The sequence below is a fragment of the Astatotilapia calliptera genome, chromosome 2, assembly GCF_964374335.1.
Source record: "Astatotilapia calliptera chromosome 2, fAstCal68.1, whole genome shotgun sequence".
In the NCBI taxonomy this organism is placed as follows: Eukaryota; Metazoa; Chordata; class Actinopteri; order Cichliformes; family Cichlidae; genus Astatotilapia; species Astatotilapia calliptera.
The window spans coordinates 6,313,521-6,339,240 of NC_137423.1; the positions used below are offsets into that span (position 1 = coordinate 6,313,521).

The 25,720-nt window shown below is 39.3% G+C and overlaps 1 long non-coding RNA gene across 1 annotated transcript in view; it reads left to right on the forward strand.

Moving 5' to 3' along the window:
* The first annotated feature begins 2,053 nt into the window (after nt 1-2,053).
* LOC145430180 (uncharacterized) overlaps nt 2,054-25,720 on the forward strand; it is a 34,177-nt gene continuing 10,510 nt past the window's right edge. The window contains exon 1 of the long non-coding RNA XR_013910624.1: nt 2,054-2,982. This is a non-coding gene — a long non-coding RNA (uncharacterized LOC145430180). The remainder of the gene's footprint in view (nt 2,983-25,720) is intronic.

Sequence of the window (25,720 nt, forward strand, 5' to 3'; positions counted from 1 at the left end):
TCCTACAGTGGTTACCATCAAAAAGACTACATGCAGTCTCAGCCTGTAAGCAAAGAGCAAACTCAGCTCAATTGATTTACAACAGAAACAAAATGTCAACAGAAAGAAATCAAGAAAGAAATTGCTTGTCATTTGAGAATTATGCCAGTTCAGTTTCTTGCCAGTAGTTGGATGAGCGCATTAAATTCTTAGATATGTAAGTATAATAAACATAAAGATACAGCAAGCAGCTGTTTGGCTTAGCTTAGCAAAGACTCAAAACTGGCAATCAGCAAGCCTGGCTTTAGCAAATGGTAACACAATCACCCTGTAAGCTTTTCCCAGCACTTCATAAGCATGTCAATTTAATACCAGAGTGTATATGATGTTTATTTAATACAGAAAAACATTATATCGGGTACCCTTTTCAAAGCCTTCTTAGCTCTGCTTAATGTCTTGTCTTGGTGTGTTTTTCACATTGAAATCTTTTTGACTGAATGAAGTTTGTTTCTCTAAGGCACAGAAGAATGAGGGTCACGAATTCTGACAATTATGAACAACTGTGACTCTAGCATGGCCAGAGACATATGCAGCATCTAAATATAGTCAGGCACTTGGTTTATAAAGTGCTGCAGAAAAATATTTTCTCCTTTCCTGATTTCTGATTTTTTATTTTTTTTGCTTATTTGAAACACTTGCATGTTTCAAGTCATCAATCCTCAAGTCATAAGTCAACAATTTTTAATATTAGACAAAGATAACATGAGTAATAACAAAATGAAGTTTTTAAATAACTGAACTGAAATACTGAACTGCAGTCAAGTGTTTGTAAGGAGGAATTTTATCTCAGGTTGAAAGTATCTTAAAAATTTTTTTTTTGCATTGGGACCAGTAGATTTCATAATCATATCAAAAAGGCATTTTGTATTTGCCTAATTTAAGTTTTTTTTAATGATGTAAAACATTTACATTTGACAAATATGCAGAAAACAGGAATTGGGAAAATTATTTTTTGCAGCACTGCATATTGTCTCTTGATAGATGTAAAGCAGATGTCTCTGCTTTGAAAAGGGCTCGAATACAAATCGAAGACATTTTTCCCAGCACACACCACTGTGTATGTGTGTGAACAGGAAGTATAACATTGCCATGGATACAGTGATTTACAACACAAACCTGTTTTGTTTCCTTAATTCATTACATTTGCTGTGTGTTAAGATATACTTATAATTTGCTCTCACACTAAAAACATCAACAAAAAAATGTTTCTCTTGCAAGTTTTAATGTATTGGAATTCTACTCTATTCATAGCTGATCATAATTCTGAGTTTTTACTGTAACCTGCATGTTTAAAGATAAAAGAACCAGACAGAGAAATCTCACTGAAACTCTGAAAATGATACTTAATTTCCCCAAATAATGAGTATAATAATGATCAATTGAAAACAATAACTTACCTTACATATAATAATAATTTCAAGACAATCTAAATGTTTGTCCAAACTTAACACACCCAGATGGAGATCATTACTAATGTGCTTTACTTTAGGCAAAAATCTTGACATTTAAGTCTCACTTCATGTAGATGTCCAAATCCCGATCAATAAAGTGCTACCTTAAAATAAACAAAACAAAACAAAATAAAAACCCCAAAATACTTCCTCTATATTTTACAGAAACATATTTATTGTCCTGTAGGACCACCAAGAGGCACTCTAGGAGTCGAGTGCAGTGCATATTTCTGTTGGTAGCAAAGATCCATTTTTATCCCAGTGAATGAGAGGGGATGTTTCCCTGCACCTTCTGGTACAGGACTGGGGCCTGACTTTTATTTGAGCATATGTGCTGAATGACAGCTCAGAGTAACTACTCTGTTCAGCTGGGTGGGGTGCTGCTGGATGCTGCATCTCATGACTCCATTGTCCACTGGGAGACCTCATTTCTCATGTGGACAATGACATTGAGATCAGAGGACTTGTGACTGTAAAGAAAGGCCTGCCTGATTTGTCCCTAATCATTAACCTGGTTAATGATTAGGGACAAGTTTCCTATCTGTTGGACATGGGGTGAGGTGTTGAAAGAAGCCAGCTGTAGTAGCTTGGGAATCAGCAAGGATGCTGTTAGGCGCCTTCTGCATAAGCTGTTCCAAGCATGTCCTACTGAGAGGAGGCCTCAGGGTAGACCCAGGACACGCTGGACAGATAAAATGGAGGAGGTGGCTGAGGAAAGAGATTTTACTTAACTCTTAAATAAAATCATAATTTTGCATATATTAGCTTTAATTTGTATCATATTTGCTACATTTGCCTTTTTTGTAATTTATTTTTTATCTGGTACTGGGATTCAGACTGATGATGTAGAAGTCTCAAAAAATTATTTATAAAATCTGATACATTAAAGGGTTAATTTTGGAGAGGGACATTTTCTGTTATTGACCTTTATTTTATTTTTCTACTTTAGTTTCAGTGTACTACGACAACTTTGAAGCATGCTCAGTACGTTCCTTACTTAAAAGGAAAATCTAAAGGTAACTTTGGTTGTTACCTCGTGCCTCCTGCTTCACTGCACACCTGATGAAAAATCAGGAGCACCTGTTTCCCCATCACCTGACCCACGCACCTCCACCAGATTCCACCCCATGCTGACTTTAGTAACACTGTGTGAAGCAAGAGTGGCTGTTTTATGTTAGGCCTCAAAAGCAAAGTAAAGTTCAGCAAAGTTCAGCTACAGTCAGGATTGTGAGCTATTTCCCTGGCTTCAACATAGAACCAGCAAACAAACATGTGGTGTAAACAAGAACCTTAACTATCTGTTACTGGTTACTGCTAAACCTGTTATCTTAAAGAGACACCAAGAGGTTTAACTGCACATGAGCTATCAGTCCAGCTGTGAAGTTCCTCTTCAAAGGTGCACTGAAACCTGAAAGCTGAGGTCTTACCGTTCTCACCTTTTGACCAAACTTTGTCACCTCAGACACCAGGGACTGCTGCACTTTTCAGCAAGGTAAGTAATCCAGCTACTTTTCTTCATTTGTGTTGCTTCCTGTCTTGGTTTTGTTTATTTGTGCACTGTTTAATCTCCTGCTGACACAGCTGACTGGCTGTTTCTTTACTTTTCGGGTCACCTTTTGTTTTTGTCTTCCGTCAGCTCCTAATTTCTGTTTGGATGCTGCTGCTTTTGCCATTTGTGCTTGTTTGCACTGGTATTAATTATGAAGGAGCCTATTTTGTTGTGGCAACGCTTGTTGTTTGTTAGTGGTTGGCAGATGCATTGTGATTGTTTACATAGTGGAAATATGACTAGTCAAATATTATCAACAGAACTGCCTTAGCACATTTCCTGTAGACAACTGCCATTGTTTTGGGGCTTGGATTTCATTGCAAGATTAGGTCTTTTGTAAAGGGCTATTATTGGAATTTGTGTTGGCTTTTAGAATGACAATGGCTGCATACAGCAATTCAGATAATTACTTTCATGCCTTCCTGAAAATCCCCAAATACCATCTGTCAAGTCATAGCATAGGAACCCATGTTAATATTTTCACCACACTGTTTATATTTAGCATACTATTAAAGGGAAAGAAATAGCTCAAAGGACATTGACAGAATGCTGTACTGTTCAGCATATCATAATTACATCTAAAAGACAGAGCGGCTGCGTTCTCAGTGCTGCCACATTAAACTGTACCACATTTTAAAGGTCATTTGTTCATTATGTTACATACAATTCAAGCTGTAGATATGCGATTCACTGTATGTGATTATCTTTATTTATCTTAACTATTATATACTTAAAACTCAAGTGGTCTTCTTGGTTTATATAGGAAACTACTTCTTTTGTTTTTTTGCTTTATTAAGCTGTACCTACTTGTAGTTAGTGTTTAGATAATATTAGACTCTGTAGGCTGGAAAATGTATTATTGCCATTGTCAAGATCAAAGATCAACTCTGAGTGTATTTTACTTTTGTATAAGATGACTTTTTCTGGTCTCAAAATGAGCTGTGGCAGGCACATACCCACTATCACCCTAGATTAAGGCAAAGTATCTTTGCTACCTTATTTAACAGAAGCCTATGCATATTCCTGTTATTATTGGGCATTTGAACAAACATCTATTTGAGATCCGAGTAGAAGGGTACAGACTCTTTGGCGTGTAATCAATTTTCCGGTCTAAATAAAATGTGAGTTGGCTACCGGTTGGCAACCCTCTGATAACCACTAATTGCTAGAGAAATATGTGTATATACTGACTGCTTCCCTGGAAGTTGCTGGATGTGCTGTGAAATTGTTTTCCAAAGCCCCATGCATGCAGGTCTTGCAACTGGTCAGCAACACCAGTTGCTAGCGAAAAGCGCATATTCTGTGACTAGCTGACAAGTGATTCCTGGGGGTGAGGTTGCTACCAGTCGCTAGTGTGAAATTAGTCGCAAAGAAGTATATTGTGCTGCATTGAAAACCACCTTGCTTTCCTAATCTGAAAAAAAAAAAAATTAATAGATACACCAAGAATTGAACTGAAGATAGACAAAATGAAAAGTAAAGAAATGCATCTGTTATTCAAAACATTTATTTGCACTATTCTCATTCCATCTCAGGCTGAGTCATCAGGCTATGGATCCCTGGCAGTGCCGGAGTTTTTTTCCAGTTAAAAGGGAGTTTGCTCATAGGGACACCTATGCACTTTAGCAGTTTCTCAGATCTTAATGCGTCTGTGTTTTTGGCAGTATAATATTAGATATATTATGATGGCAGAATGATAATAAATTATAATAAATACATAGGTTTATTCAGAGTAGTTTACTTATAATAGACATATCATGTCTACATCTTTGATATTAGTAAAGACGGTCACTTATATATCCTATGTTTAGATCCTCCTGCAAGTTGATTATACTTCTTTTCCCATCTACTCTGTTTTTCTTGTACACACTTGAAACTTAGTCACTGGGCTCTGTGTTGGGGGCTGCACTTTTTACATTTCCTGTTCCTCCAGCAACACTGTAAAAATGTTGGAGTAATTTCTGACCAGGAAATGTTCTTCAGTGCACAAATTAAACAGCTACATAGGACTGTTTTCTTTCATATGCTCAGTATCTCTAAAATTGGAAACATCATGTTTCACAGTGATGCTGAAAATATAATCCATGCATTCATTGGATTCCATTGCATTCTAGTTTGGACTGTTGTCATTCGTTACCAGGTTATTCTAAAAGTTCCCTGAAAAACCTTCAGATAATCCAGAATGCTGCAGAGAGGGCGCTAACGAGGATGAGAAAGACAGCTTATACTTCCCTTTTTTTACTGGCTACCTGTTAAATCAAGAATTTAATTTGAAATTGTTTACTCACAAAGTTTTGAATAATCCGGGCCCTATTTCAGGAAGCCGGTTTAGAAAACCCCGAGTGAAAAACGATACTCACGGTTGAGTAACCCCGAACTGTCCAACTCGGAATATTCGGTTTCAGAAAGGCTGATAACAATTAGTTCAATCAACGCGGAGTTGCTACAACCCCAAGTCAAGCGCGCGCACGAGGATACATAAAGTCCCGATTAGTGGAGCACAGATTAAGCGAGTCACCATGGAGACGGAGGGAAAGAAGGCGCGGTCGACGTATTTCACAGCGCTTGAGGCGGAAATTCTGATGGCAGCATATGCCGACAGCATGCACATCATGCAGAAAAAAAGTGACACAGCCGCAGCTGCAAAGGAAAGGGAGCATGCATGGCAAAACATAACCGACAGAGTCAATGCGTGAGTGTAAATCTAAACATTGATCTAGGGATCACCACCCATTTAACACGTCATCTCAGTATATGTCGTTTCATTGCCTATGTCATACATTTTATGTTGTGATGTGATGTGAGCGCAGGTGCAACCCAACAGGCCCCAAACGTACCTGGCAGCAAGTAAAAATGAAGTATAAAAACATAGTCCAAACAGGTAAGGTGCAATTGTATTATGAGCCATAGTGCTTGGTCTGTGTGTCCTATGTAAATCAATTGCAGTTAGAGGCTACAGTAATATACCTCCTGTAAGCACATATTGAAATTATCTGAGCACATCACAAGTACACATTTGCCTACTTTGTATGCCCAAATGTGTGCCGTCACAGCCAACAGAAAAAAAGCGGAGGCCCGACAAACAGGTGGGGGTCCTCCACCACCACCACTCACAGAGGCTGAGCAGTTGGCCCTCAGCCAAAACAGTGGGCGCCCTGTGGCTGAAGGCATCTCTGCGGGGACATCCTCTGTGGCAATAACCCCACAAGACACAAGTGCCTACATAAGGGGTAAATCCAAAACAATACATGGCGTGCATACATCCATTCTGCACAGTCACCTTGACCAAAATGAACTATGTCGTAGTGAAGTTATTGTCCTACTGTCAGAGAATGACAGTTATCAAACAGTCAGGTGAATAAACAACACTGAGACACTTGGAAACTGTTAACGTGCTGCACGGGTGAGGGCCCAGGGAGAGACTCACACACACCGAGCTGCAGTGGTACGTCTTTATGAAGAGCATAGCAGTGTCCTTTAATTTTGCATACGTGTGTGTGTGTGTGTGTGTTAACCTCTCACAGGGTGAGCTCCCTGTTCCCAGAGACGGAGCGAGTAGTACATTTCGTACTTTTCCCAATAAGAGTAACATATGAACATATACCTTAATGCAACATAAAGCTCATAAAAGCGTTTCCACCCTGACACCTACTGATTTTGCCTTCCCTCAGTGTCGGTTGTCTCTGAGAGCATACTGACAATGAGGTGTATGGTGATTGGTATGTCTGGTAATTGCCATTTGCGCCCACATAAGTCATGAGTGACCTGTATGAACCCCATATACTTCCAGTTGATGGTGATGGTGTACTGCATCTGGTGCAGCCCCCTGTTGAGCCAGACCGACATGCAGTCGTGAGTACTCGTAATACTCCACAGACTACATGTGTCAACAGTAGAACAGCAATGTTGTTAAATGTCTCCACCACAGGCATATGATGACGAAACAGTGACAGCTGCTACAGAGGAGGGCGCAACAGAGCAACACTATGAGGTATACAGTGTACAGTGGAAAATATAACAACTGACGACAATGTGGTACTATGATGACACCATGGACTTACTATGTGCCTGGTAGAGTGATGCTGGAAATGAAGAGGAAGAGGGTACAGCCACTCCTACAACAAACCTTACCACAGTGAGTCTACGAAGGCACTGGAACCGGGCCTTGAGCATTCCGATGGTCATTTCAACTCTGGCCCGTGTCCTGCAATGGGCCAGATTATAACGCTGCTGTGGGCCCGGTTCAGGGGCAGGGTAAGGGGTGAGCAAATAGGGTAGACATGGGTACCCCCTATCACCAAGCAGGTGGCCAGTGAACTCTCCTAGGACAGAAGAATACATGTCAGTGCAAACGTCCCTGTGGCAATTGGTCTCTGTATATTTCACAGTTACTTCGACCCACCATGTCCAAATTTGGTGCTCAGTGTACATTCCCGGAAGATTCGTGAGTCATGTACAGAGCCTGGCCACTTGGCGTCCACATTTGTGATGATGTTGGCAGCATCACATATGATCTACACAGTGCAGAGAACACATATTGGCATCCATTACCATGATGCCATCACTTGTTGGTGTGAAATGCTACAGGGAATTATGTACCTGTACATTGATGCTGTGGAAGGACATTGCACCATTTGCTGAGGGTGCAATGATTGGAATGTGGGTGCCATCTATACAGCCAATCACACCTGGGAACCCTGGAAATTTATGTACCATTTGAGTGGTAGTTCACGTATCACCACATCATGCATTGAGTTTTGTTCATCCTGATACCTGCAATTTTGTGGAATCCCTCTTTGATGAATCTTGTGGGTCTGTGACCGGGGAACACCACAAACGAGTGCAGGAGACGTTTCAGTGTTACTGTAACATTCCTGACTGCCCGACAGACGGTAGCCTTGGAAACGTGCTCAGCGTCACCAATATTGTACAGAAAGCTCCCGTTTGCAAAGAAACAGAGTGCGGTACAAAGAATATGTAATGGACTGAGCGCATGTCCGCGATGTGTCACATACGCAATATATGGCCTGAGGATGTTATCCAAATAACTTATTGATTGTGCTGAGAAACGGTAACGTTCGCACAGGAAATCATCAGGTAATGATAAAATGTCCATACGCGCTCTGATCACTCTCTCCCGGCGGAGAGCTCTGCGGAGTATTTGGGCTTCAAGATCTACTGGCTCTTCAAGGAAGGGACACGCCATGTCCGACACTTCCTACTGTCAGGTTTCCGACAAAGAGGCGGGGACAGTCAGGGTTAGTTGTAGTAAACCTGCTAGGGGGCAGGTTAGCTTCACGGAGTGTGTCGTCATAGTGACTCACTCAGGCTTCAGCTGAACTCGCTTTGTGAAACCGAACAACCAGAGTTTTCGTTAACTCAGGGTATACTTAGTCAGACTTTGCACTAAACCGGCTTCCTGAAATAGGGCCCAGGTCACATCCCATCTTGGATACCTCATAGTGCCATAATAGAGCACTTTGCTCTCAGACTGCAGAGCTACTTAGGTTTTCAAAATAGAATGTGAGACAGAGCTTTCAGCTATCAGACCCCTCTTCTATGGAACCAACTCACAGTTTGGATGTGGGAGATGGAGACCCTCAATGCTTTGAAGATCAGACTTAACACTTTCCCCTTTGATAAAAGATTTAGTCAGGTGACCCTGAATGGCTCCATAGTTACGCTTCTATTGGCTCAAACTGCTACAGGACTTTGTGCATTACAGTGTATCACATTAAGCACTTCTTCTTCTCACTCCCATATCACCCCGAACCAGTTGGGGTGACAGTTGGGGTGACATGGCAAATGGCTGCTCGTCCATGAACCTTGGTGCTGCTGGAGATTTCTTTTGTTAAAAGGAAGTTTTTCATTCCTACAGTCACAAAGTGTTTTGTTCATAGGTGGTTGTTTGATTGCTTGAGTTTTCTCTTTAATACTGTCGGGTCTTTATAGTATAAAGTGCCTTGAGGTAACTCTTGCTTTGATTTGGTGCTATGTTAAATAAATGTGACCTGAATTGTCATCCTCCGAATTCAATCAATAATATCCTAGCAGGAAGTGGGTTTGGGCTTTTAGGATGGCATGAAAGTGCATTGATTTATAAAACAAAACAAAGCAGGAGCATCATTGCAAAATGCAATTTAGTGCCAGTCTTATTTTGTTCATTTTAGTTCTCTTGAAAGACAACATAGCAATAGAAAATAAAATATGATTAATTGGCTATAATTTATAGCAGTTGGAGAGGTTGGCATGCATCAATGCCATATGACCTCTCTTACAGCAGGGGGGAGTGGAAGGCTGGTAAGGATCCACAGTAAGACCCACTGGGCCATTTCCTCCTTGCTGTCTTTGGAGAACAGCTAATCAGGTTCCTGATATTAGTATTCCTGTATCCTGCCTTGTGTTATTTTCACCAGCTGCCCACCAAATATCTGAGTCGACATGTGCATTTAAATGGTGTCCACTTGAGTTATCTTGAGCCATTAGCATCAAGGCTGCCGCTTTCACACGACATTAAGCCAAATTCAGGAAATATTACATTCAAAGCATTATCAGTGGAATTAGTTAGGTCTGCTTTTTGTTTTTGTTTTTCATTTTCAAAATTTCCAAAGTCTAACTCAGCCTTTAAAATCATAGGTGTAAATTCAACATCATTAGTTCAAATTTAAAGACAGAAAGAGGAAAAGGAAGAGAAAATGAAAAATGTGTGTGTACACTGTATGCCTCCAAGCAAGAATTAAATAAGTGCAGTATATACATAACTGCACTTCTCATTTATCTCTGTATCAGAATAGTAGACAGGCCTGTGGAGTCTGACAAATGGATCTGAACAAAATCATTTTTCTTGAGCTGAGAGTCAAATCTGTGAAATTAATCAGCATGTGTAGATGACTTTGTCTTTTCGACCCTGCTGAAACCACCTTAAAGATCCTGAATGTTCAGTTACAGCAAAGACAAATATCACTGAACCAGGTTCTGTGTATGTCTCTCATATTTTCTCATATTTTCATTTATTTTTTTATCTTTTCCACTGTGAAGAGGCAGGTTGTTATTCCTTTTTGAGCTCATTCGCAGTCAACAATACAAACTTTGGAGCACCCCACAATGTTGCAGCGGTCGTAAGTGATAATAGGTGAAACTCCACTTTCTCTTTCTGCAATCCTCCAACTGAGCACTTTCAAAGTTAGAAAAAAAGAAAAAACATTAAGAAGTCAAGATGGCATTATATTAGCTATTGCAGCAGACAACACCCTGCAGCTTTGAGCATAATGAGGAAAACAGTATTAAACATAGCTGAAACTGCTTATGGAGCTGCAGTGTTTTTCAGTCTAACATTTCATATTAATAACACAACACAACCAGTAATTGCACAAATAGCAGAGAATAATTTGATATTGCACAAACGAATAATTATGCAGATGTTTAATTACGCTATTGCTGTTTGTTTTTTTTTTTTCTGAGAAGACATCCAGCTAAGCTGTAGACCAATACCATGCATTAGGATAGAAACATTTCTAATGATAGTGTCAGGTAATAACATTAACAAATGATTGTTAGGCATTTTTTTCTAGTCACAGAGGGAAAAAAATGTGTTATGCCCTCAGTATATTGTGTGTTTGGAGTTTTAAATCAAGATAATTTACACTGCAAACCTAAGCTGTGCAGCCATGTTCTTTTTAGCAGAACCTTACTGCTGGCAACTATTCCCAGTAAGCCACACTTGCTCAGTATTTTTCTAATCGAACTGTCATGAACTTTAATATTTAAAATGCTAACTGAGGCCTGTAGAGTCTGAGAAGGAGCTCTTGGGTTTTTTGTAGTTTCTCTGAGCTTTGCACAGCCTGACCTGAATTTGCTGGAGCGTCCACTCCTTTGAAGATTGTGTCGTTCTGGATGCTGTGGATGAGCAGACTGTTCAAACTTGTCAATGATCAGTTAATCAGGTGCATTTGATTATCAGCATCTGGCTGTTACTTTACCTCTTAATTTCTATGAAAGATGTAAGGCTTAGTTTTTCACAGGTCCACATATAATCCTGTGATGACATTTATTTATTTTCTGTAAGCAATTTCACATCAGGCTTTCATAAGGTGTCGAAAGCATCCAAACAAAGGACACGAAGGAAGACTGAAAAATAAAGAAGAAATAATCAATATAAAAAAATAACACGGAGACATGAAAAGAACACGGGGAAAAACACCAATAAGTTTATATATATAGAATGTCAAGAAAACTTTATCTATTTTAGAACAGAGGATTTGCATTGAATTTTGTTCTTGTTTTTTGATCCTGTAGCCTGATATTGAAGAGCTCATAAGTAGAACTGAAGGTTGTTGCCAGATAAAATCCTTGTTCAAGTCTTGTTTAGAGTTTCATCTTCTAATAAAGAATAGGATGAATGGGTTTAAGAAAATTAAAGCTCCAGGTGTACTTTTGAATCTTGAAGCCACTTTAAATACACTAAAAAGGCCCGGCTAATTACAAACCTGACATTTTGAGGATGTGAGGATGCTGGGCGATATGGAATTTTTAATGTCAGTCAGTATAGATATATATCACATTATAAATCGAATCTCTATTTTTGTCAGGTATGAAGATCATTTTGTCTGTTATCTCACTCACATTCCCAATGCACTGGTTTTTATGACTGCAGTAGCCCAGTATTAGCATTTGTGTTGCTGCCCAGTGCTCCTCATACACTGTGTATGTGACCTGATGTAGCTCTAAGTCTATTCCAAGCAAGATTGGTTTGGCATGGCATTATTCCTGTTGTCATTGGCCTTTTGTGTTGTCTGTCAAAACAAGGATGTATGACTCCGGTTGGCTTTATGTTGACCGTGTCTCATATTTCTATTGAGGAAAAGTTATTTCACGATAATTATCTTTATTCTTTTATCACCCAGCGTGAGATGTAACCCTTTTAACAGCCCAAACAGCCTGTTCAGTTATATTGGTAGAGACATCAAGTATTTACTGCATAAACAGCTGAAAGAAAAGCAAATGATAACTCACCTTAAAATGATCTCGTATGCCTCTTTATTGCATCAATAAATCTATTGAGGCTGGGAGCATGCTTTTCCTTCCAGCTTAACTCATTAACTGTCAAAGGATGCAGCTACTCAATTCAGCTGTTTTGACAGAAGTGATGTGGCTCAAATACTTTAACAAAAAAATGAAATGGATTAAAAAAGCCAAACAAACAAGCAATGCGTCGATGGCAGTAATGGAGCATATATAAATCCTGTGTGCTGGAAAATCATTTAGTGAAGTAAGGATAATCATTTTTGCTCCAGTCTGTAAAAGAAAAAGAAAAAAAGCTCTGCTGTGAACATGATAAAGTGCAGGGTGCAGTTTCAATAAGATGATAGCTCAATTCAAAACTGTTTTATTATTTAACTTTACAATTTCTAATTAAATAACATTTGGCATTTCTGGGTTTTTGCAACTGAAGGTCATTGTATGAACTAAACTTCTGATAAAGCTTAAACCCTTGACTCTGTCTTTATATTCAGTTTAATTGCTCCGCATGAGGGTTTTATCTGTAACTAATAAGAGTCCAAATTACCCGTATTGCCATCTGCAGCCTCGATGCCATTAGTCTCAGGCCATAGTAAAACAGCTCCAAAGTGTCACAAATAATCAAATGAATATTTACCTGAATAGCAGCTCCATTCACTTGGCACTTTCAGATGACGTAGAACAGTGTTTGAAGAGTTAAAAGGACCAGTTTTACACCAATGAAAAGAATTAATGGTGCAATTAGGGTTTCAGTTATTATAACTTCTCAATATTAAAATTTGCTTTATGAATTCAAGGTCTTTTTACCACTTTTAGGCCTCAGCTTTGTTACCATTAGTGTTGATGAAAAGCTGGCACTAGTAGCAGAGAAAAGGTATTCCTTAATTTGAAAAGAAATTAACAAATGTGAATGATGATGATTTATTTTTCAACTAAGGTTATTCTGCTTGGAAAACACTTTTAAATGTTATGCATGAATAGAAGTGACTTGGTGTGACCCATGGGATTGAAGTGACGCACAGAAAGTGAAGTCCTTCACTTTCTGTTTGGTTCAGTTTAACCATGGAAAAAACAACAACCGTTGCTCCTGGGTAAACATTTAAGGTTCTGGTGACTGGGCAATAGGGATGGGTATCGTTTAGGTTTTATCCGATACCAGTACCAAACCGGTACTTTTGAAACGGTGCAGGAGCTTAAACAGTGCTTGAACCGGTGCTTAAAGAATGGAGAACACAAACTTTGTCCAAAAACCTCTCATATTCAGCTGTTTTTTTGTAAAAAGCTAACAATGTTAGCCTTTTCTGCAGCTATAGGGCATATATGGTATCACTCTTGGTTGGAAGCAGTGCTTAAACAATGGAAAAAACACACCAACGTTGTCCAAAAACCTCTCATGTTTAGCTGTTTTCCACTGTTTCTTTGGTCATTTTAGCCTTATTGGCCAGGGTGAAGGGAGCATCTGCCATCAAACAAGAAGACAGCCGCATGATGGAGAATTGATTGATAGAGTTGTTGAATTTCGTTTTTTGGGTGTAATAGTAGATGAAAATTTGACGAGGAAATCACATATTGAGTATATTAGAAAGAAGATGGTTAAAAACATTTATATTTTGGGAAATGTAAGAGATTTATTAGACTATAAAATAATGCGCATTTTATATTTTTCATTGTTTTTCTCATACTTTAGTTACTGTGTCGAAGTTTGGGGGACTACATATGAGAATACTATAAAACCTCTAAACTTATTACAGAAGAAAGTGATACGAATGATTCATAACATTAAATATAGAGAACATACAAATAAATTATTTAAAAAATCGAAATTATTAAAATTAGGAGATTTAGTGAAACTACGGACACTATTAATTATGTTTAAGGCTAAAAATAATATTTTGCCCTTTAAGTTACAAAGAGTATTTTTATTGTGCTCAGGGGGAGGAGACAGCAGAAGAAATTTTATTTTAAGCATCAGCTAGCTAGGACTACACAAAGATTGATGAGTCCAACGGTTAGGGGTATACGACTGTGGAACTCTCTTCATTATAATTTAAAGAATTGTATAAATTTACATTGTTTTAAAAAGTGTTACATGCTTAAAATGATAACTCAATATGAAGAATGTGAATTAAAATTCGAGTTCATTGAAAAAGGATCCATTATAATTTTTTGTTTTATTTATTTTAATTTGATTCTTCTCCTTGTTACTATGTGGAGTGGTATATTCTGATTGTAAATGTGTTGTTTGGTTTGGGTTAGGACCGGAGATAAATGTTAATGTTAGTTTGTTCCCTGATTTTTGGTGCCCACTTGCAATATAAGTTGGATTGTAAATAGGGGGCAGGGTTTAATAAGAATATTTTCTTCTTCCTGCTCCTTTTCACACATGGTTGTAGTGCTTTTTGATAGAAAGTGTGGTTGGTTTGTTTGAATTGTTGTACCAAGTGTGAAATAAATAAAAAATAAAAAAATGTAACTACGGCGGTGTTTGCTAGTTCACCTTACATGCATTAATGTAATAACGTGGTTAGCCTATTCAACGTAAATTACACACGAACAACATTAAGCTACTCACGCAGAGAAGAACGGCTGCTGCTGTATCATCATCCGTCATCATTTCTGCTACACTGGCAGGGCTAGGGGCCAGGACGCTCCTCTTCGGGTTCATGTTGCTATCTCCGGGTCAATAACAGGCACCACACCAGCAGTAGATGTGCTTAGTGTGATGTCTCGCAGCAAGCTATCAGTGCATTTCTTGGCTTTTAAAAAAACGCTATGCGTCACCAGGTGTTTCAGATTCGAGGTGTTACCTCCTTTGCACAGTATCACCTTAAAGCACTTGTTGCAGGCTGCTGAGTTTGCATCTTTTGCTGTGAAGTACAGCCAGACTTTGACCACTTCGCCTTGGGCATTTTTAATCTGTAGCTCTGCTCTAAAAGAACGTACGTACCTGGGCCCACCTACTACGCTTGCAAAGGTAAAATGATTGGCTGGAATCCAAAGTGTATGATATCTCAGAAAAAAAAAAGCACCGAAATGAAGCACCGTAATGTGTGCTGCTTTTCGGTCTGGTTACTACCGTTTATGTCAGATACCGGTACCCATCCCTATTGAGCCAGATGCACTCCAGCTGAAGTCACTGATAACAGGTCTGATTTCTAGCTGGTAAAGGTTTCCTAGAGCAGAAGGAGGACTGCTGCTGCCAACTGTAGTCTAATATAGTGGAGTTGGTGTCAGACTGTGTGACGAGGCCGTGTTTGGGGATGCAGCTGAATTATTCTGAGGATGGTTGATGAACTTGATACAGGAAGGGCCTAACCTAGCGGATTAGCAGCAACTAAGCTTTCAAAGTGAGAGCAAGGCAGTTGTCCACTAGAAATGAGTGAGTAATGGAACTCCTGCCTGGTTTTGCTGGCGGTTTCTTACTGTTGAAAGGGAGTTTTTCTTTCCCAACACTGCCTAGTGCCAGCTCACAGTGGATGATCTGGTGTAATACTGTACAATCTTTTTATCATATAGAGAACCTTGAGGCAAATGCTGTGATTTCATGGTGTATAAATAACTACGAATTAATTTGAAAGTCAATTGCGAGTGGTGTCATACTCTGTATGTAGATCCATCAATATACCTCAGTGACCTGCCCTGGTAATGTCTATGTGGGGGAAAATGTTGGTTTCAGGTAATTTAAACCCATTTCAAACAAATGTAGCATGCACTTATTCAAATGGCTGCTAAAGCTTGTTTAATTTAAAACATCACTATATGTGGTAAAAACAGCTACAAAGTCACAAATAAAAAGTGGGACTTGAATCAGTCTGATGTTGGTGTTGGTAAGCCACTTGGCCTGGTTTCCTAAAGTGTTGTTTTTAATATAACGCAGGGTTATATGGATTTTTAATCATCAAATCTATAGAGGACATTTCTGAATTTAAATGTCTGATATAAACTTGAAAACTCAACAGCCTGCATAAATTGATTACCTCTCTACCTGGAGACAGATGCGCTCCTCCACAACATAGAGAAAATGCAGCCACAATATGAGGCTGATTTATTTATTTACTTGAATTATCATTGCTGACATATCAGCAAACACTTACCTGTTTACACATCCCTCACAGTGCATAACTAGCATTCACATTCATATTTCTGGCTAACCAATGAATGGAAGATTGGCATGAGAAAAAACAGAAGGCTCAGGCTACAGACAGTACACATCACATCTCTACAGTCTATGTAACTATTTCTTGACTTGTGAATGGCACATTGCACTTTTTACTTCCACATATGACAACCACCATCTGTAAAGCGTAATGTCTTTCCATTTTCCAAAAAATTCAATTGGACCAGCAGGGTGGGTAAATGTGGTTTTACACAGTAGAATGTAGAAGCCAGCATGTAACCCTGTCACCACCCTTGGAAAGACGTGCAATCCTAAAAACAATTTGGTGCCTTTCCAGCACAACTCTGACACTACTGAGCCTAAAAATGTACAAAATACAATACAAACACACACCACTCTCTGCCATTGTGTATGTGTGCGGGCATGTGAGGGGAAAGCATATCTAATCTTTACTGCTGCTGTCAGCTGTGACCATTATGAGGGAGGTAAATTACACAAAAAGGGAGAGTGTGTAAAAGAAGCCATTAGTTCTTATTAAGTGTTTTCTTTGCATTTACCTCAGTCTGACCAGATGACAGCTCCCTGTGGCTACAGCTTGGATGTTTTCACCCCGTTTGTTTGTTTTTCTGGATAAAGGGTAATACTCGAGCTTTGTTGGAGGAATGCAGAAAAATACTCCCTTGGCAGGTTTGCTTCTTACTCTATTTCATAGTCTAAACAAAAGAAAGAGAAAACAGTAGAAAGCATCAGCTTTTCAGTTGTGCTTTCAGGTGTGTTAACTACTGTGAACACATTGCACTGAATTACCAAACACTGTCAGCCTGACTGAAGATTCTGTAGAAGTCAACAGTTTTTTAGCAGTTTGTAAACTTTGAGCGATATAATGCAAGATTAAATTTAAAGACCAGTCCCAACTAAAATCTTTGAAAACAACTAAACGTTTTGTTTTTAGTGATGTGCGGTTCGATCCTGAAATATCGATTCCTCCGATACCAATCATTTATGTTCTAGAATCGATTCTCACATTAAAATATCAATATTTTAGTAATCTAGGGTAAATTTGTAGTTTATCATTAACAGGAACACAGTGGAAAGAAACTATATCATTTGGATTGGCTACATTCAAAGGAACTACTTCCTCTTCTGCCTTTCATAAGAAACTGTGCGAAATACGGCTGTATAAATGTCTCGCAGCCGCTCACAACAATGGCTGAGCGTAATTGGAGTCATGTGCGAACGTATTTTACCTCCACAAACAGCTGAGACGTGGTTTGCGATACATGTGGCAAAAAAGTGAGGTGTTGTGGCCATACTTGCCAACCTTGAGACCTCAGAATTAGGGAGACATTCAAAAGGGCTGTTGGGGTGTGGGGGGTGATAAATACATTTTACAGTGTTTATTTATCGGATAAAATACATTAAATGTCACCGTTTTTATTGGCCGGCCCGGAAACAGCGGGGGTGTCCAAATTCAGAGGCTGCTTCCACCTGAGGACCCGGCCTTCGCGGTCTAAAGAAAGCCGGGTAGTAGGGGAGACTGGGGATAGTTGTAACGTGGGTCAGTTGTAACACTTCCAATTTCTCCAATCAGGGCTAAGTTTCAAATGATGTGACTCATCCTGTGCATGCCCAACTCAGTTCTGCTATCACATGTGAAAAATCAGCACATTTTGTCAAACACAGACAATTTAACATGAAAAAAAGTCATTTGTATGCCAAAAAGTAAGTTTTTCTACTTTATTTCAATTTCTAATAGCATTATCTGCTTTGCAGTTAAACTCATCAAACTTAAATTATGTTATTTGTATGTCTATGGGGATATATTCTGTGTAGGTCTTTAGTGCTAATGTTTTAGCCGTTGGCTGTAATGTTAGCTAGTTCGTGGCTATAGGAGTCTGGGTCAGTTGTAACAGCAACAGTCTGGGTTAGTTGTAACAATAATGCAGATGTTACAACTTACCACACTATTACTTTAACTTATATTGAACAAGTTGGGGCAACGACATCAGCAGAGAGAGGTTCACTGGTCGCTTTTGTATATGCGGTTAATGCCATTGGCAACACAATTCCTCCACTGTTTGTGTTCCCCACACATACATTATGCAGACCACTGTGTCAGAGATGGACCAGTAGGAAGTACTGGTAGTGGAAATAAATCAGGATGGATGCAAGAAACAGATTTCCTCGTCTTTCTGAAGCACTTTGCAAACCACACCAAGGTAAGCCATGATAAAAAGTAATGGAATTGCGATGCTGGTGAACAACTACATTTTTTCAGCTTCATTGTTATGTTCAAAATTGGTGCAAGAGTTGTAGGTTATAATGCCCACTGAGCCAATGAGGCCAAACTCAAGGAAGACCAACCAAAATTAATGAAATATTCAGTTGCAGAAAATTCCATAATTTGTCTTTTTTGGGGGGCTGGAATATGTTCAAAAGCTAGATTTCTGCATTCTGTCACACACACACTGCTACATAAATGGCTCTAAGTGCATTTATGTGTTGAATAAACAAAGATTACATGTTAATATTTTGTCAGTACCCTTATTTCATTGTGTTACATTTTACCCCAGGATATGTTACAACTAACCCAGACTATGGGGTTAATTGTAACATTTCACTCTTTGTGTTTGAGGCCATACCATGCAATGGGTAATTGTGCTGCAGAGAAAATAGCTGTACTTGGTTGAGACATAACATTTTAACAACAAAAGTATAGATAAACCCCCCCCCCTCCCAAATTGGTTTGTTCCAGCTCTCCCCTGCTCTGGCTCTAGCCCTTTCTGCCAGAGCGATGGTGGCTGCGACGCAGCTGAGCGGAGGTGTAAGTGCCTGGCTTAAAACAGGACATATTAGCTGCATTTAACCTTCAGTTACTCTTTATATAGTTAGGTAGGAGTCAGACCAGGAAAACATTACACCCAGGTAACCTGCAGTGTTGACATCAAATATGAATGTCTTGTTTTGGTGAGCAGTTTCCTATTCATACAGGAGTGGCACTCAATGTGGTTTTATGCTGTTATAGCCCACCTTCTAGGTCAAATGTGTGGCACATTCAGAGATGTTCTTCTGTGTACCATGGTTGTAATGATTGGTTATTTGTGTTACCTCTTATCATCTTATCAGCTCGAAGTAGTCTTCTCCTCTGACCTCTGACATGCAGACAGTTGCCATTCACTGGATATTTTCAGTTTTCAGACCATTCTCTGTAAACCCTTGAGATAATTGTGTGGATAACTCCCAGCAGATGAGCAGCTTCTGAAATACTCAGACCAGCCCATGTGGCGCCAGCAACCACGGCACGTTTAGTGCCGCCCAAATCGCCTTTCTTCTCCACTCTGATGCCGGGTTAGAACTTCATCTCATACTTCGTCTCCTTTTTACCTAAATATTGATAGCAGGCTTGTCTTGTAGCTTCAATTAGTTGTGTGTCAAAATATTTTTTGTGAATTTTTTACTGTGAAATGCGAAACAACATCAGTGTTTACATGTTCTGTATAGCAGAATATAAACATCTTTAGGTCCTGAAGAGATTTTTCCAAAATTCTTGCAATTTCAGACCATGGAAGGACCTGGATCACAGAGGATCTTAGGATCTGAGTGTAAGCCAGCAGCAAACTCAGCCTTCAGCACAAGTGTCGCAGCAGTGCATGCTCCGCTCCAAATTTTAGTAAAGTGAGTAAAAGAGACTTGGCAAAGAAAATTGTCACAAACCGAACGGACAACAGAGCAACAGACTGTGAAAGGACAATCCATTGATTCTGAGATAGCTGGTAAATTCTTCAGATTTGATTGATTTACATGACGTGACTCATGTACTGTACTAAATGACTAACTTGCAAGCTGCACAGCTCAGTGATTAAATATCACCAGAGGCTTTCATGGAAATATGAAAGAAAGGGATGGAAAAAGGTGTTTTTGTTTAATGTTTTATCCCTTTGTCTTAATTGTGAAAGGATTTTATCAGAGTAAGCAGTATTAGTTTATCCAACTTGAAATCTTGCTATATTTTTTCAATGAAATATGTGTTTAACATTACACACACAATTATGCCCTATAGGTCCATATTCACAGAATATTACTTCATTAGCACCAATGAAACTTGCAAGCTGCACAGCTCAGTGATTAAATATCACCACAGGCTTTCATATTTCTATCAAAGCCTCTGGTCAACTCTTGAGCCACGATCCAGCAATCGTGGCTCAAGAGTTGGGAGTTCACCTTGTAATCAGAAGGTTGCCGGTTCGAGCCCCGGCTTGGACAGTCTCGGTCGTTGTGTCCTTGGGCAAGACACTTCACCCGTTGACTACTGGTGGTGGTCAGAGGGCCCGGTAGCGCCAGTGTCTGGCAGCCTCGCCTCTGTCAGTGCGCCCCAGGGCAGCTGTGGCTACAATGTAGCTGCCATCACCAGTGTGTGAATGGGTGGATAACAGGTTGTGTAAAGCGCTTTGGGGTCCTTAGGGACTAATAAAGCGCTATACTAATACAGGCCATTTACCATGAAAATGACCTATTGCTGCTTTAAACACTAATTTAGAAACAAAACTTTTATCATTTGTATGGCAAGCTTGTTTGTTGTCACTCAAGATATTGATTAAATGCTACTGATCCAAGCTTCTATTTGCCTTCCAAAGCAAATGCCTTAAAATAGAACAAAGGAAGTCGAGTTGTAGCTTTTGATTGCTCTTTATGTGTGCCTGTTCATTGATTTATATTGTTTCAAGCTGTGAATGGATCTTAATTGGTGAAAGGTAACTTCATAGTGCAACCAGATAGTTGTCTAGATCAGCGTGAACTAGCTGCCAAATGAGCAGTAAGATCAATGTAAAGGTCCTTGGATCTTCATTTTTAGGGGCTTATTGTTGCTTGTGTGCTGTTGTACACTGTTTTAATTTGAATAGAAATAGTCAGTACACTATTGTAAGGGATACACAATTTTTTTTTCAACAAGAAGTTCCAACATTGACAAACTGTCCCACTCATCGTCTGTTTAAGCAGGGTGGCACTAATCATAAAGCATGAGGTGTAATATTCCTGCCAATAAGGATGTTTTTGCCTTTGGGGAAGTAAAAAAAAAAAATTCTGGGTCTCACCTGGTGAAGTGAGTTATTGGTATTGATCAGTAGCTCCAGTTATATTAGTTCTTTCTCTGGTGAAGTAAATAACATATCCCCCCCTTTCTCCGGACTACCCGGAGACAACCTACGCAAACACGGGGAGAACATGCAAACTTCACACAGAAAGACCCTGGCCTGATGGTGCAATTGAACTCAGAACCTTAAGCAACAGCGCTAACCACCGTGCCACCTATTTACATTATACTATTTATGCAATAAGCATAAATAAGCAATAAGCAGCCAGTGAACATGGGGAAACATGTTGCTGTAACCACTGTTGCTGTGGATGTTAGTGCATGAATTGGATTCAGACATTAACATATACTAATTTGATATTTTACCATTTCCACCAAGGAAGGACAAAAAATGGGTATTAAAGTGTATTTTGTTTTCAGAAGCTGCGGAGTGGAAAAGGAGGGAAGTGAGGCTCACAAGTATGGGTTAATGAGGTTAAAGAGATGGGAGCTAACGTGTCAAGACATAATGGTCTCTATAGTTTCAAGGTTTCTTGGAAATAAACAAAAAACCCCACAACTTTTTTTTTTAAATCATTCTTTTTAAGAAATGAACGTGTGTTTCTGAGCTTCCCTTGTGAATAATTTCTAATGAGATTCTCGGCATTTAATAATGTCCAACATTAAAAGTGTCTCAAAGAAAAAAGAAAAGGCAAGACATGCAAAATGGCCACCCATAGCTCAGCAGTTTGTTTTGCAAAGTGACCAGAGGGGGTCCACCCGAAGGGGGGTTTGGGTAATTAGCCACTGGGGCAGCAGCCGAAAGTCACGGTCTCCCTCAAAGCTGTCGTCTGTTGCATGCTGATAACATTGACATGCCCTTCGCTCACGTCACATTGTGCTTCACACGAGACAAAGGCAGGGGAGCACAGAGGAATGAAAACTCTGAGGAAAGGAAGGATGGTGAGGAAGACAGTGATGGATGAAGAGAGGGGTTGACCTTCGCTCATTAGTGACGCGACCTTCCATAATCGATGAGTGGTGCAGTTGGAGGCACGGGCACCCAGCTGACCACACTCTGTCTTCTGATACAGACAGATTATCGGAAAGGGGGGGTGGGGGGCTTGGTGAGAGATTTTGGGTTCCTTTTCTCCATTATTGTGATTGAGACATTTTTTAAATGGTGTAAGTGGCCTATCTGTTGGACATGAAACACAGATAAAAGTTCAACATTTGAACAGGAAACTTTGGGTTATTTGTTGCCAAGAGTAGTCATATGGGGCATGTGATGGCGTTCTTATGGGCTGCTTCACAGCATGATTAAATTGAGCATGAATTATCAATAATCTCTCATTATCATCATCATTATGTGTAAGTTACATCTTCTATGCTGGACTTTACATAACCACAGACTAACCAGAAAGTAGTTGTGCCTGACCTTGGCACACTGAGAATAGTATAGCTGCTTGGCAAAGTACTGTAAATAAATGTGGTCTGATTTGTGACTCTGGTACCGAGTGCTGTTGAATGACGTTGCCAGTAAAGTTGGTTCAAAGCAGCCAGTAAACTGAAGGGACAAAGTTTCACACCATTATCTGAAACAACAGACATTCAGTAATAAAGAAAATAAACACTCCAAAAGGAAAGTTGAACACAAGCAAGGTAAACAAGGTTGACCTTCTCTGAATCTCTTTAGGATTAAAAATTCCTTCCTTTTAATGTTTCCAAATTACAGAAGGCATGACGGCTCGGTCTTCTTAATTCGATCTCAAAAGGTCAATTACTGACCCAAATGTTCTCTGCCATTTTATTGGTATGCCTCAGTTTGGCTTTAAAGTTTTGCTACGGAAATTTTTCAAATTGTAAAATTAAATGTCTGAGATTGTCTAAATGCTAGTGTATCAACAGCTATCTAAATATTTGCACAGCACAAGCTTATATTAACGTAGTAAAAACACTCTGGTCAGCATATTTAAAACCTTAAACAGTCCAAACAGTGCTGGTTTGGCCTGTAGCCCAACACTTTGTGATTTTTGTTGTTATAGTGCTGTGGCTGGACCAAAACATGAATATTAGTTACGTCCCAGAACAAAATCCAGTGCCAGGGCTGATGCTGATTGCTACAGTTTGGGAACAGATTATATGGTCATGAACAGAGATGTCTTTTAATATCAGTTTCGGTTCATTTTAAAATTAGATGTTACAACTAACCTGATAATACATTTTTTTGTAGGAAACCTTTATGTAGCTTATGTAGCTGCACGACCTCTTATATTTCCAGTAGTTTTACAGGTATCCACCAGTCGATCCCTGGCCCAATCCACAATTTTGTCCAAATGAGTTATCTCGCAGTCTATTGTCTGCCTGTCTCATACCTATAAATCAACATGGAGGTTAGGAAGCAGAATGGGTACACTCTGACTTGAATTTTTTGGCTTCTAAGCTGCAGTCCTTTGAATACTTTCCAGGAAAGCTTGTCCAATAATGTTCTGTTATACCCAAAAGATTACAGTGTCTCTTCTATTTTTGTAGTAATAAATTGTTCACTCCTTGTACTGTAGTCATAGTCCTAGAAAAAATATACTTTGGTCTATTGATATTCACATTCTACAAATTACTTCTTTTCAAGCATATCTCCAGGTTTACCAGAAAAAGGGTATTTAGGATCTAACAGTCCTGAATTGACGTGTAGGCACAAATCTTTTAAAATTGGAATAAAAAAATACACAGTGCTGATTGTGAAAAGGGCTATTTGTAATATATTATTGCCTATTCAGAGCACTATAAAGCATGCTGAGAGGGGACTTGTATTAATGGTACCTCCACTCAGGAATCTTATGATGAAAAAAATAATGAGGCGCCCAAAAACACACTGCTCAGAAATAAAGGGAAGAAAAAAATCAGCTAGTGACCTTGTCACTACTGAGAGCATGATACAGTACCTGCACTTCATTTAAGCATGTAGACATGGTTAGAAGACCTGCTGAAGTTCAAATTGTTCATCAGAATGGAGAAGAAAGGTGATAACAGAGGTCAGAGTGCCAGTTCTGTCAGCTAGTAACAGGAAACTAAAGCTACAGTTCACACAGTCTGACTAAAATTAGACAATAGAAGATTGGAAAAACGCTGCCTGATCTCGGTCTTGATGTCTGTTGTAACAGTTGCATTGTTGGATCAGAATTTGGTGTAAACAACATGAATGCAAGATCCATCCTGCCTTTAATCAGCAGTTCAGGCTAGTGTTGATGGGCTAATATTGTGCAGGATATTTCCTTGGCACACTTTGGGCCCTTCAGGATTAGCTGAAGATTATTCAAACCACCCCCTACCTTCCTACTTTTGCTGACCATATCTGTCCCTTTATGATTAGAGTGTACCCATCTTTGCTGCTTCCGGCAGGATAATGCACCATTTAACAAGGCTAAAATAATCTCAAAATAATCTCTTTATCATGATAATGAATTCACTGTACTCAAATGGCCTCCACAGTCAGCAGTCATAATCCAATATAGAACCAATATTGCACCTTTTTAGATGTGCAGACAACAAAACTGCAGCAGCTGCAACATGTGATGGTAACATGTCAAAATGGACCAAAATTTATGAGCAATGTTTCCAGCACCTTTTTGAATCTATTCCATGAAGAATGAAGGCAGTTCTGAAAGCCCAACCATTATCATGGCAAAGTGTGTAGCTCAGAAGGTAGCGCAAGTCATCTACTTATCAGAAGGTTGGTGGTTTGATCCCTGGCCAAATATCAAATATACCTGGGCAAGATCCCAACCACAAATTGCTCTCTGATGCATCCATCAAAGTGTAAATGTTAGATAGAAACCACTTAAACATAGAAAAAAGGTGCTTCTATGAATGACTGGGAATGAGCCATGTTGTATAAAGAGTAGAAAACAGAGTAAAAAAGAGCTATAAAAGAATCAGTCCATTTAATAGATATGTCAGTCCACTGTGTCCATCCTAAAGGGTGTCTCCCCAAAGCTTGAAATGGACAGTTGACTAGCAAGATGTGAGTGGTGAGTGTATATACCCCTGACAAAAAAGCCATTATAAACTTAAATAATACTCCACTTATGCAGAAATTTGAATGATAATATTCTTATATACCATGATGCTTCCAGAACCTTAAAAACTTCCCAACATAAAATGTTTGTAGTCATACTGTTCAACACAATAAAAAATGCAAAAAATACAATCATTCTTGATTAACGTATATTCAGGTGAGCTGTTTTAAAACCTATGAAAAATAACCCTGTGATGAACGACTGAAGAAATTCCTTGAATCCGAATGACATTTAAGAGGTTTGAGTGCTTTAAGCCTTCAGTCCAAAAATTACTGCTGCCACAACAGATGGGCTCGTCATAGCATCAACCGGGGACTATGCAAGTGAGGTGAGGTGAGGTGCAGGGAATATTTTAACATGTACTTGCAGCACAGGACAAGGTTGATCAGACAGTTGAGG